Source organism: Pristiophorus japonicus, chromosome 14 (genome assembly GCF_044704955.1).
Source record: "Pristiophorus japonicus isolate sPriJap1 chromosome 14, sPriJap1.hap1, whole genome shotgun sequence".
Lineage (NCBI taxonomy): Eukaryota > Metazoa > Chordata > Chondrichthyes > Pristiophoridae > Pristiophorus > Pristiophorus japonicus.
The window spans coordinates 18,556,244-18,570,745 of record NC_091990.1 but is presented as its reverse complement, the minus strand read 5'-3'; the positions used below and the strand labels follow the sequence as shown (position 1 = coordinate 18,570,745).

Sequence of the window (14,502 nt, the reverse complement as noted above, 5' to 3'; positions counted from 1 at the left end):
GTTAATGCTGTAAACCGAAAAAGGAAAAGTGAGCAAATGCTGGAAATCTGAAATAAAAACATTCCATGCTGGATATGCACAGCAGGTCAGTGAGAAACCGTGAAAAGACGGGTTATGACATTTCGAGAGAGGAACGATACATACCGAAACCATTAGCTTGTCTTTTCTCTGACAGACCTACGGTGTACGTACAACATTTTCTGTTCATTTTTGTAGTTAAGGGCTGACTGCAGTGCAGTTTGAAGGGCAGGCTTGCGGTGGTGAAAGGGTTAATCACGACAGAGCTGGGGAAAGCAGGCGCCAGAAGCAGACCATTTACATTTCTGCTGACTGGAGGCAGGTTGCATTTTCTCTGCCTGAGAAATAAAGAATTTGCTGCCCCAAATATTCCTTTGGAAAAATCGCTCCTATAAAACAAAAATCGATTACGGACCGACAACTCGAGAGTTATCAGATTTCAGGTCATGGAACGGCAGCACTGAATCCTGCAATAGTAAGTTGAGAGTATAAAAAGTGCGCTGAGCTGGCATGAGCACACCGGCACACCCTGGAATCGAACCTAAATAGTTGGCCCTTCAGTAGGTTAAATGCTGGCGCCTGAGTTCGTTTCAAGCCCGCACCGATGGGTTGAAAGTCTGTTCTGTCTGCTAGCAGTAAGGATCCAGAATTTTGGCAGCTCATCCCAATTCCTAGTGTCTGTGACTCCACAAAACTGCTCCGAATGCAACAACAACTTACATTTCTATATAGCACCTTTAACATGGTACGCACAGTCCTGAGGCACTTCACAGCAGCGTTATCAGACATAAGTTATCAGACGGAAGAGAGATACAGGTTGAACCTCCGTTATCTGGCACCCTCGGGACCTGGCCTGTGCCGAATAAGGGATTTTGGCGGATAAAGGAAGGTCAGCCCCAGGGGGGGTAGGCAGCCCGAGGTCGGGAAGGGGGGTGGGGGGGGGGGGGTGGTGGAGGAGATCGGTGTCCCGGGCAGGCCCGAAGTGCGACGGGCCGAGTGTCGGTGGGCCGAGTATCGGCAGGCCCCCAGCAGGCCGAGTGTCAGCGGGCTCCTGGCAGGCCGAGTGTCGGTGGGCTGAGTGACGGCGGGCCCCCAGCAGGCTGAGTGTCGGTGGGCTGAGTGACGGCGGGCCCCCAGCAGGCTGAGTGACGGCGGGCCCCCAGCAGGCTGAGTGACGGCGGGCCCCCCAGCAGGCTGAGTGACGGCGGGCCCCCAGCAGGCTGAGTGTCGGTGGGCTGAGTGACGGCGGGCCCCCCAGCAGGCTGAGTATCGGCAGGCCCCCAGCAGGCTGAGTGTCGGTGGGCTGAGTGACGGCGGGCCCCCCAGCAGGCCGAGTGTCGGTGGGCTGAGTGACGGCGGGCCCCCCAGCAGGCTGAGTGACGGCGGGCCCCCCAGCAGGCCGAGTGTCGGTGGGCTGAGTGACGGCGGGCCCCCCAGCAGGCTGAGTGTCGGTGGGCTGAGTGACGGCGGGCCCCCCAGCAGGCCGAGTGTCGGTGGGCTGAGTGACGGCGGGCCCCCCAGCAGGCTGAGTGTCGGCGGGCCCCCAGCAGGCTGAGTGTCGGTGGGCTGAGTGACGGCGGGCCCCCCAGCAGGCCGAGTGTCGGTGGGCTGAGTGACGGCGGGCCCCCCAGCAGGCTGAGTGTCGGTGGGCTGAGTGACGGCGGGCCCCCCAGCAGGCCGAGTGTCGGTGGGCTGAGTGACGGCGGGCCCCCAGCAGGCTGAGTGTCGGTGGGCTGAGTGATGGCGGGCCCCCAGCAGGCTGAGTGTCGGCGGGCCCCCCAGCAGGCTGAGTGTCGGTGGGCTGAGTGTCGGCGGGCCCCCCAGCAGGCTGAGTGTCGGTGGGCTGAGTGACGGCGGGCCCCCCAGCAGGCTGAGTGTCGGTGGGCTGAGTGACGGCGGGCCCCCCAGCAGGCTGAGTGTCGGTGGGCTGAGTGTCGGCGGGCCCCCCAGCAGGCTGAGTGTCGGCGGGCCCCAAAGTCGGTGTGGAGGTCAGCCGCGTCCTGCGCATGCGTCCCCAGCCACCAGAATCATGCCGGACATGGGGTGGTGCCGGATAAGGGAGCCTGGATAAAGGAGGTCCAACCTGTATTAGCACAGGTGACCAAAAGCTTGGTCAAAGAGGTGGGTTTTAAGAAGCCGTCTTAAAAGGAAGGAGAGAGAGGCGGAGAGGTTTACGGAGGGAATTCGAGGGCTTAAAGCCGAGGCAACTGAAGGCACAGCCGTCAATGGTGGGGCGATGGAAATCGGTTATGCTGAAAGGGCCAGAACTGGAGGAGTACTAATTGGCAATCTCAAAGCGACAGGACTGGTATGGGAAATGGAAACAGTGTCACACCAGTACAGCAGGAGTGCTTTTCTGAAGTCAGGGATGATGGAACTGGTACTAAAATTACACTGGGAGTAAGAGGGTTTAGTTATGAAAAAAGGCTTGAAAACTGGGTCTTTTTTCCCTCGAACAGAGATGGTTGAAGGGAGATCTGAAAGAGGTTTTCAAAATTAAGCAAAGATTTTGTGGGTAAATAGTGCAAAATGGGTGCAAATTAATTCCACACGATTTTCCAGCCTACAAACATTTCCTGTGCCAATCAAACACTGAAAACGGCCAAGAGATCCCCCACCCCCATTACCTTTTAGCATGCATTTCTTGTAAAAAATGTATAAAGATACAAAGGCAACCATTTAGAATATAACTCCTGTATAATCTAATTAATTACATATAAGAACTTGCATTCATATAGCACCTTTCTCAACCTCAGGACATCCCTGCACAGACAATGAAGTATTTCTGAAGTGTAGTCGCTGTTGTAATGCAGGCCCAACCTGTGTGAGAACACCACGGCAGGTCAGGGCTATAGAGCTGGAGCGCCGGGCCCTGGAACATCGTGGGTGGAGGTGCGGTGAATGAGGGTACGGGGCCCAGAAGAGCCGAGAGCCCAGGGGCAGCACGGACCTGCCCACACTGCGATATGTGTGTGTACTAGGTCCGTGCAGCAGAGCAGGTCTCCAGTCGTCCTGGTTAACCCTTGCTACTGGATAAAGGCCGAGCTCTGTCAAGCCCGTGTGGTGGCTAATGTGCAACGGTCACCACATGTTAAAAAAAAAAAATTCACATACAGACATCTTCCACCCCCTCAACTGGAGTTCAGGACTGGAACATCGGGTCCTTCATTGAAGCATCTGTGAACTCTCGTGGAAGCAAGTCATCCTCGTTCGAGGGACCGCCTATGATGATGATGATACAGGCCACTGCAGCAGCCAACCTGCACACAAACAGCAATGAGATAAACGACCCGATAGTCTGTTAGCCCGGGTTCTGACCTGCAAATGAACTCTGACCTCACTCAGTGTTCAACAGTAATACTTTGCAACCTTAAAGGGGCACTGCCTAACCTTAGCAGCAGAATAATACCCAGCAGACTACGTGTTGTAACACTTCTTTCCTTGTAGAGTAGCTCATCATCTGACTTAGCACATTCAATGCCACGGGACACCCGCTAGTAACATAATTCAACTGGCGTTGAAAGAGCATAAATGATAACTCTTTCAAATGTGTACATGGCAATTATAGAGCTCGGGTTGCCTTTAATCATTAGGTATGAAGTTGGTGAGATTGTGTGTTTTGACAGCAGCAGGGATTTCATGCACATAATCTCCAAGTGCAGTTTAAAAAAAATAATAAAACGGGTTTCATCAAATTCAAAGAATAAAAAACTGTGACCGTCCCACACTGGAAAACGCGTCGCTGAAACTCTCCTTTGCATGATGAGCAGAAACCCTCGGTCTGTCAGAAGGTCACAGAGATCATTCGCTGTGTGTTCCCCCACGATCACTGAATTGAAAATTGGCTTGACGTCATAAATGACTGCTGCAGTAAAATGCTGTGTGGTCACCGGGTGAAACCATTTGCTTCTCAATGTGCAAGTGGCACGCCCGCTTGTTGCATAATCTTCTCCACTCCGTGTTTTTGTGGCGCCGTTTGCCAGGGATTTCTTCACAGAAAGGGCTGGATTTTCGGCTGTGCTCATTTCGGGGCGGTAATGGCGGCGGGGCGGTAAGGTTTGCGCCCGGGAACAGTTTGCGCCTCAGTCAGCAAAATTCGTCAGCTGGGCCCGGAGTGTGGGGCGGGGCGCTAAGGGAGGTACGCGCGAGGCCGGCTGAGCAAGTGAAAATCCCGAGCTAAGCAGCCGGCCCGGGAGCGTTGAGGCCTGGGGAGGGAAAAAAAACGGGAAAAACACACCAAAAACATTCCCAATAAATAACTCGCTCCACCACAACATAAATCACAAAAAATAAAAAAATTAATCACACTTACCTGAGGTCGACATTACTTGCCTGACGACAGCCTGCTGCCCGCCCGGAAGAGCTTACTCCGCCCTCCGGGGCAAAAACGGAGGCAGCAACAAGCCAAAAATCCAGCCCCGAGGAGTTCTATCATTCTGGTTTTAAACAGCTGCGTATATCCGAGTCAGATAGTTCTATTCTAAACATCGTCACCGTCAATGCTGAAAGGTTACTTGACATTGCAGCTGTGGACTACAGTACCTGGGTTATAAGAACATAGGAACATAAGAAATAGGAGCAGGAGTAGGCCATACTGCTCCTCGAGGCTGCTCTGCCATTTAATACGATCATGGATGATCCGATCATGGACTCAGCTCCACTTTCCCTGCCCGCTCCCCTTATTCCCTTATCGGTTAAGAAACTGTCTATCTCTGTCTTAAATTTATTCAATGTCCCAGCTTCCACAGCTCTCTGAGGCAGCTAATTCCACAGATTTACAACCCTCTGAGAGAAGAAATTTCTCCTCATCTCACTTTTAAATGGGCGGCCCCTTATTCTAAGATCATGCCCTCTAGTTCTAGTCTCCCCCATCAGTGGAAACATCCTCTCTGCATCCACCTTGTCAAGCCCCCTCATAATCTTATACGTTTCGATAAGGTCACCTCTCATTCTTCTGAATTCCAATGAGTAGAGGTCCAACCTACTCAACCCCCTCATCTCCAGAATCAACCTAGTAAGTTAGTTATTTAGTTAATTATACAATCATAGAAACGCCAACACAAGAGGAGGCCATTCAGCCCACAGTCCCTGTACCAGTGCTAGCTGGCGATGTCTATTCAAATCGCACTTTCCTTGTCTTTTCCACATCTGTTTATATATTTTTTCAATACTTATTTAGTTTCCTTTTACATGGCAGACAAGGAGCCTGCACGATGGGCCGAATGGCCTCCTTCTATTCTATTGTATCATCCTATGTTACAGCCTCTGCTTTGATAGCAATTTGTGCTAAAGTTTTCCATGTTCCAATAACCATCTGCATGGAAAAATAAACCAACACCCCTCACCCCACCCACATACCTTGTCCCTTCTCTTTATTTATGAGTCTATGCTTCTTTGTTGCTTATTTGTCATTTGAATTATATTACCACAACAACAACTTGCATTTGCATAGCGCCTGTAACATTGTAAAACGTCCCAGCGCTTCATAGGATCGTTATCAGACAAAATTTGATGCCGAGCCACACAAGGTCAAATGAGGTCAGGTGACCAAAAGCTTAGTCAATAAGGTAGGTTTTATGGAGGAGAGAGGTCGAGAGGCAGGGGTGTTTAGAGAGGGAATTCCAGACCTCAGGGTCTGAACAGCTGAAGGCACCTAGTGGGTGTTCTGTGACACTGATCGTGGTAAGTCAGAAGACGAGCTTGTTTTACAAGGCAAGAAGTGTTATACATGTGATATGCAATGTATTATTGTGCTAAGGTAAAGCTGTGGCCCATTACTCTAATGGATATGCAAATGAGAACACCTATGTGTGGACATGAGAACACCCATGTGTGTAACTCCCTCTAGAGCCCATTGGCACACGCAACACATTTTTAGTTTGGAAAGGAGCAACAACGGCATAATTCACTTTGAGGAATTCCCCCGCCGCCCCCCCCCCCCCCACCACCCCCTCCCCGCCTATGTATCTAAGACTTGTGGCTTCGAGCTCCACTCTAGCACTTCAGCGCCTAATCTAGGCTGACCTCCCTTGCAATGCTGAGGGAGTGCTACATTGCCAGAGGTGCCGTCATTCAGACGACACACTAAATCAAGGCCTTATCTGCCCGTTCAGGGGGACATTGAAGATGCCACTACACTCGGCGAAAGAGCAGGGACCTCTCCCAGTGCCTTGGCCAACATTCCTCCCTCAACTGACAGCACTAAGGGAACAGATTCAGTCAGCTGATTGCTATGTGTGAGATCTCACTATGCACAAAATGGCTGCCGCATTTGCCACACACAGAGTTGCACCAAGTTACTCTGACTCATACCCACACACGAAAATTTGATTCCAGCGGGCGCTTAACAACCCCAGCGTGCATTCTCCGAAAAGCACCATCGAGCAGGACTGTAGAGTGGCTTCAGAAAATGCAGGTATTCTTTCCATGGAATAAATAAAATAACCTCTTTGACCAATGGCTGTTCAGAGATTAAATGCAGTGTGTGATGTGGTACATGCCACCGATGCTGGGAATGTCCGCTCTCCAGTGCTTACCTGGGGAAAGGGGAATTGGACCCATAATGTCCCGTTATGAAACAAACGCTCTTTCAACCCTGCTCTTACTTTGAACGGTACAAGCTGCCTGTCACTTAGTCACTGGGTCTGTGCTGCTTTTAAAAAGCCTGTTGGGGTAATTATGTAATGTTTCGCAGCAATGCCGGATGTCTGCTGACTCTGGGATGTTTGCTCATCACTGCACAGCAGAATCTGTAATAAAATTCCCAACAGGCACAGCTCAGACTTCTACTCGTCAGCACAGCTATGATTAAACTGGAACACCGATTCCAACTAATGCGCCAAAACTCTTCATCCACAACATATTTAACACAGAGATTCAAACTGTCTAGACCTCCCCGGCTAGAGCTTACCACGTCGTTTTGACATCACCTTAAGAGCAGATTTTCAGCCCCCTCTCCAATTCTCTCCTTTCAGCCGAGCCAGGTGTCAGCCGTGGCTCAGTTAGTCGCTCTCTCACCTCTGAATCAGAAGGTTGTGAGTTTGAGTCCAACTCCAGAGACTTGAGCGGTGCTGAGGGAGCGCTGCACTGTTGGAGGTGCCGTCTTTCGGATGAGATGTCAAACCAAGGACCCGTCTTCCCTCTCAGGTGGTCCTAAAGCATCCCTCAACCAACATCACTAAAACAGATGGCCATTGTCACGTTGCGGTTTGTGGGGGCTTGCTGTGCACAAATTGGCTGCTGCATTACAATAGTGGCTATACTTCAAAAGTCCTTCATTGGCTGTAAAGCACTTTGGGAAGTCCTGAGGTTGTGAAAGGTGCTCTATAAATGCAAGTTCTTTCTTTCTCTCCTCTCTGGAGGTCCTAGAACATGGTTCCATGGACACTGACATCCACATGTTATCATGACGACCAGGCTGGTGAAAGGCAAACTAGATGGACCTAGGTCTTTCTTCATCCAGCAATTTCTATATTAGCCATTTTTCATGTGAGCCTGGATACCAAATATCTACAGGCTATTCCTCTGTTTATCACCTCAGAGCCTATCCTGGCCTTCTCGCATGTCCACACAAGTGCACTTCCAACAGAGGCAGCAGAATGGAAATCCTGCCTCATTACTCCCACCAGAGTCTGACAACACTTAAACTGCAACACCCCGCCTGTTGACTGGCTGTGGTCAACAGAACTCTCCACAAACTAGAATTAGAATCGAGGACCTTTGTGGGCTCTACACCTTACATGTGCCCAATGAGTCATCAAGGGCTACCTGGCTGAGCTGAACCTTAAAGAAAGACTTGCATTTATATAGCGCCTTTCACAACCTCAAGATGTCCCAATGCGCTTTACAGCCAATTAAGTCGTTTTGAAGTGTTACCACTGTTGCAGTGTCAGAAACATGGCAGCACAGCACGGTTCCACAAACAGCAATGTGATAATGACTAGATAATCTGTTTTGGGTTGGTTGAGAGATAAATGATGGCGCACGTGGGTTCTTTTTCCTCCACATGCGAGGGCAGATTGAGCCTCGGTTCAATGTCTATATAAAATGTCCCAAATTGCTTCATAGAGGCTTAATAAAAGAAATGGATGCTTAGCCAAAGAAGGAGATATGAGGAGGGGTGACCTCCTTAGCCAGAGATGTGTTTTTTAAGAAGGGTCTTAAAGGAGGAGAGGTGCGGAGGTCATGGAGGCAATTCCAGAGGGTGGGCCCTAAACAACTATCCTGCATCCTGATTAATGGGTCCACTCTTCTTCTGTAATAAGAACATAAGAACATAAGAAATAGGAACAGAAGTAGGCCATTTGGCCCCTCGAGCCTGCTCCACCTTTTAATATCATGGCTGATCTGGTCATGGACTCAGCTCTACTTCCCTGCCCGCTCCCCATAACCCTTGACTCCCTTATCGCTCAAAAATCTGTCTATCTCCGCCTTAAATATACTAAATGTGCCAGCCTCCACAGCTCTCTGGGGCAGAGAATGCCATAGATGTACAACCGTCTGAGAGAAGAAATTCCTCCTCATCTCAGTTTTAAATGGGTGGTCCCTTATTCTGAGAATATGCCCTCTAGTTTTAGTTTCCCCAATAAGTGGAAATATCCTCACTGCATCCACCTTGTCGAGTCCTCTCATTATCTTATATATTTCGATACGGTCACCTCTCATTCTTCTGAACTCCAATGAGTATAGGCCCAACCTACTCAACCTATCTTCATAAGTCAACCCCTTCAACTCTGGGATCAACCCAGTGAACCATCTCTGAACAGCCTCCAATGCAAGTATATCCTTCCTTAAATAGAGAGATCAAAACTGTATGTAGTACTCTAGGTGTGGCCTCACCAATACCCTGTGCAGTGGTATCAGGACTTCTCTGCTTTTATACTCTATTCCCCTTGCAATAAAGGCCAACATTCCATTTGCCTTCCTGATTAATTGCTGTACCTGCATACTAACTTTTTGTGTTTCATGCACAAGGACCCCTATGGTTAGGTGTTCGGGAACAACTCCCGACAGCTGCACTTTTCCATTTAGCTGGCCAAGGGCAGGGGCTACTGTAGGGCGAGGCTAGCCAACAAACTGACATCTGTGAGTTGCCAGCCGGTGTATGTGTTGTGAAGGTGGGTCCCTGATGGGGAAGTAACCATCTCCTGGTGAGTGTTGGGAGAACATCAGTGTTACAGCAGAAAATCCTCGGTGAAAAATCCATTGCTCAATTCTCCAGTTAGTCACCATTTCATCTTTCCCAATATGAAAATGCTTAGGTTCTATTATTTTATACAACAATCGATTAAAATATTCACCTCGGCAAAATGTATTTATATCCACCACAAGCGTGGCTATTTTGATCTGAGCAACCAAAATCAGCTTAAACCTCACTTAAGAACGACTTTGAACTGTCCTCAAATGCCACATCAGCTCCATCTGCTTACGAGACAAGATAAGCCCTGGGAGGTAGCAGCCCGCACACAAGGTGCTTCTGTGCTTCCCAGCGCTTAGCTAAAAGACAAGTTGAACAGAGACCTGGCAACAGGCCGCCAATCCGTGTGTCCACTTCCCCATCAGAGAGTAACGGGATATTCCCCAACCAGTGCTGCTTTGATATGAATGCTTAATACACTGGTACCAAATTCCAGTCTGTGCCTCTGTAATGCAGGTGTCAATACACTCGTGAATCAATTCAAACAGCGCGGGCAGGAATTTGGCACAAACACATGAACATAGGAACAGGAGTAGGCCATTCGGCCCCTCGAGCCTGTTCCGCCACTCAATTAGGTCAATGCTGATTTGTATCTTATCAGCCTTGGTTCCTGCATTGTACGCACTTGTGAGTATGCCCACAGGTTTGTGGAGTTGTTGCTACGTTCGTATCAGAGTGTCCCTGGAGATGGAGCACGCGATGTCCACCGGTATGCTCGCGGCCTTCCGCGAGAGGTGGGCACCAGAGAGATTGGAGTGCATCGTCACCCCCTGGGAACAGAATTTTTATTTAATTTGGCAAAGTCCCCAGTTGATTTGGAAATTTGTGGGATCTAGTGCCCTTACTAAAAGGGGGCACTTGATTTAAAAGTTCTATCTAAAATAGTTGTGGAGCTGTTGCACTGCGAGTGGCTTAGAAACATAGAAACATAGAAAATAGGTGCAGGAGTAGGCCATTCGGCCCTTCGAGCCTGCACCACCGTTCAATGTGATCATGGCTGATCATTCCCTCAGTACCCCTTTCCTGCTTTCTCTCCATACCCCTTGATCCCTTTAGCCGTAAGGACCATATCTAAATCCCTCTTGAATATATCCAATGAGCCAGTCACATGATGTTCATAAGACTCAATAAAACCCCAGTTAATTGAGTTCAGGTTCTCCACAATGAGGCGTGCAATTGTGAACCTGGTGGATGAACTGGTAGGGTTCCGTTTGATTGTTAAACCTTTGCTAATAAACCACCTGGTCCTTTACAGAAAATGTGTAGCTGTGAATTCTTAAGAACCCATGAACCAAATACACTACAGTTCCAATTAAGCATTTGTGCTAAAACAGAACTGACTGTCACACATTCGGGGATGTTTTCCAAAGAGGGGAGAACGAGGTACAGAGAGGAAAAAAGGGAATGATTAACATGCAATGCGATATTATAAAATTCAATCAACAGATCATAAAAACTGTAATTATGGAATACTGTTTTGCAAAAATGCCGCACCTAAAGTTTCACTTTTTATTTTACTCACATTACCTGATTAAAATTACCGAGGCTTTTGAGGTAGAGTTTGGTTCAACCCAACCTCTGTACAGGATCTACGCACTTCCACAGTGTTCAGGCGACCTTGCTGCCATGTGAAATAAGGAAGAAAGTAAAACTCGAATTTATATGACGGCCTTAATAACTTATGCAAAAATTGACACTTCCGACAGTGCAGCCCTCCGTCAGTTCGACAGTGTCAGCATAGATTACGTGGTCACACACTGGAATGAGGTGACATACATTATTCGTTTGTGACAAGGCACAGGATCCTGCACACACACACACACACACACACACACACACACCCTAAGTGCGCTCTCCCTTGGAAGTTCAATGCAATCTCTTTCAATTGGTTGTTCATATCCAACAACCGAGCACGCAACGAATCTATTGCTTGGCTTTAAATTGCCATCACCCAGGTAATGTTTGCATCAAGGTTTTTGCTCGGTTAGTTGGCACCATGGTTACTTCCTGCCTGTATACACTCAAATCAAAGACAAAAAGGTTCCTTTCTAATGTAGTTTAACGATTATTTGAAGAGTACCTTGATGGACCTGAAAAACTAGGGCTGTGTTGACTGCAGGAGAAGCAATAAAGTGGATTGGATAAAAAGTGCTCAAAATTATGCAATGCTGCGAGAAAGTAAATAGCCAAAGATTATTCACCGTGGTTGGTGAATCGCTAACAGAATAGGTATTATTCTAGGATTAGCATAAGAGGGGGAAGTTAGAGACTTTTTTTTTTCCATACAAAAGGTTATTAGAATATGGCTATGAGAATTTTGGCCTTGAGGAAACAATTGGAGATGCTGGGTCTGTTTTCTTTAGAACAGGAGGCGGCTGAGGGGAGACCTGATTGAGGTGTATAAAATTATGAGGGGCCTGGATAGAGTGGATAGGAAGAACCTGTTTCCCTTGGCAGTGGGGTCAACAACTAGGGGGCATGGATTTAAAGTAATTGGGGGGAGGTATTGAGGAGATATGAGGGGAAATTTCTTCACCCAGAGGGTGGTGGGGATCTGGAACTCACTGCCCGAAAGGGTGGTAGAGGCAGAAAGCCTCACCACATTTAAAAAGTACTTGGATGTGCACTTGAAGTGCCGTAACCTACAGAGCTACGGACCAAGAGCTGGAAAGTGAGATTTGGCTTGGTCGGCTGACGCAGACACGATGGACCGAAATGGCCTCCTTCCGTGCTGTAAATTTCTATGATTCTATGAATATACGACATGTGATTCTTGAACAAGACAGTTATGGCATTTAAGAGGGAGTTTGCTAAAAATTTGAAGAAAAATAAGTACAATGGGCATGGAGCTCTGATGTACACGACATACACTCTTGCACCTATGACATCTTAAATATACAAGAAACTGTACAACGAGGATATTAAAGACTGGAGAAGGCACAGAGGAGATTTACCAGAATGGTACCAGGGAATGAAGGACTTCAGTTACGTGGAGAGACAAGAGAAACTGGGATTGTTTGCCTTGCAGCAAAGAAGGTTAAGGGGAGATTTAATAGAGGTGTTCAAAATGATATGGGGGTTTGATAAGAGTCGATAGGGAGAAAGTGTTTCCATTGGCAGGAGGGTCGGTAACCAGAGGGCATGGATTTAGATTATTGGTAAAAGAACCAGAGGGTGAGATGAGGAGAAATTATTTACGCAACGAGTTGTTACGATCTGGAATACAATGTCTGAAAGGGTTGGGGAAGCAGATTCAATAGTAACTTTCAAAAGGGAATTGGATAAATACTGGAAAAGGAAACATTTGCCGAGCTGTGGGGGAAAGAGAAGGGGAGCAGGACTATATGGATCGATCTTTCAATGAGTCGACACGGGCATGATGGGCCGAATGGCCTCCTTCTGCATTGTACAACTTTAAAAGTCGTATTAGACAAGGATCCCTCTTCTGATCTCCAGTGCGTGTGTGCGTGCAAAGGGAAGCTGCAGCAATCTAGTGTTCCATGCAAACCAGTTCCAGATCAATGGTAAAAATATAACCCACGTGCTGCGAGGCAAACTGGTGCAGATTCTGAGAGGCCACCTTTGCGAACTGGTCTGCTGTGAAGAAACCGGTTGCATTGAAACTGTTGGCTGCTCTCCTCACATCGACTTAAAATCCCACAGCACAGGATAATTAGCTAAAAAAAAACAGCTTGCGAATGCAGGATTTACCTAATGCTAGAATCAATATACGCAGAGCAAAAACCAAGTGAACGGCAACACATTCACACTGGAGTTGACTCGGACAATCGGGACTCACTACCTCACCCCCAACTTTAACTCAAGCCTCTGAAGGCCAAACTTGCTGCAACCAAACTATTAGTTTGGGGTTAACCTCATCTTCTTGTCCTCAATATTCTGCACTTTAGACTCATGCCGATCAATTACAAAGAAACTCTTTAGCCGTGCAAGGGACAATGCGTTGAAACCTAGCTTTTAAACTGACTGGAATCAGAGGACTCAGATTGATATGGTGTACTGTATACACCTGTGAGTATGCTCACAGGAGCGGTTGGAAAATGGACAAATATCAGGGCGGAGAGGAAACTGCATTTATTGTTGATGAAATAAGTGGCATTATTAAAGAGCCAATGGAGGCTGCAATTGGTGGAAATGTGCATCAGCCGAGCAGAGTTAACCAGTGGACAACAAGTGTGGTGGAATTGTGTCTGAGTAAGCTCACAAAACTGGGCAAACCCTTCAAGTATATTATGACCTCTGTAATAATGCAGACGAATGGAGCTGGTCTGCACACAGCTAGTTCCTGTTTCTGGGACAATTCTGTTGATGGGAGCTGCACTGTGAGGTGGAAGAATAAGACCATGTATTGTATAGTCAGTGTCTTTGGGCGAGGCATCTGAAACCTAGACTGCTGCCAGACTTTATCCTCAACCTTTTCTATCTGCTTCTCAAAGACCATGACTGTGAAGCACTTCTTTGCTGCCTTTATTATTACACAATATCCTTATATCCTTGCTAAACTTGAACAGTGCAGTATCTCGCCTATAGTATTGTGTTTTGGTGCAAAGGTTTATAGTTTTGACCTAGAATTGGTTTAATCAATACTGCTAAGATAAAGTAAGCCAGTTTAAATAACATTAGTGTTTTCAGGTAAAAGTTGTTTGTGTTGAAGTTTTTAAATAAATGTGGAATGTTTAACTTACAAAAAAAAGAGCTGTTGCATTGTGAGTGGTTTAGCCAGTCACGTGATGTTCACAAGACTCTATAAAATCCCAGTTAGTTGAGTCTACGTCATCCACGATGGGGTATGCAGTTGTGAGCCTAGTGGATGACCTGGTAATGTGTAGTGTGATTGTTAAACCTTTGTTAATGAACCAACTAGTTCTTAACATCAATGTTTTGAATTATGAATTCTTAAGCAAAATACCCATGAAGCAAATACATTACATATGGTTATCAAGGAACTAGTACCATGAGAATATAAGCAGATGGTTTGCACGAAGAGATATCCAATAGATGAGGATTAAACTGTAAACTAGGTTTCAGTGTTAAGGGGGCACTTAAAAAAAAAATTCAGAACAGTTAAAGATCTGCATTTATTTAGCGCCTTATCACAAGTTCCAGAAACATCTCAAAGTGATTTGCATGTATAGTTAGTCCAAGAATAGAAAAGCAGAATATTTTTTAAATAGTGAGAAACTTTGAAATGTTGGTGTTCAGGGAGATTTGGGTGCCCTTGTGCAAGAAACACAGAAAGCTAGCATGCAGGTACAGCAAGCAATAAGGAA

The 14,502-nt window shown here is 47.3% G+C and overlaps 1 pseudogene; it reads left to right on the top strand.

The window, feature by feature from the left end:
- The first annotated feature begins 13,263 nt into the window (after nucleotides 1-13,263).
- Nucleotides 13,264-13,694, top strand: LOC139279295 (dynein light chain Tctex-type 1 pseudogene; annotated as a pseudogene).
- Nucleotides 13,695-14,502: the final 808 nt, after the last annotated feature.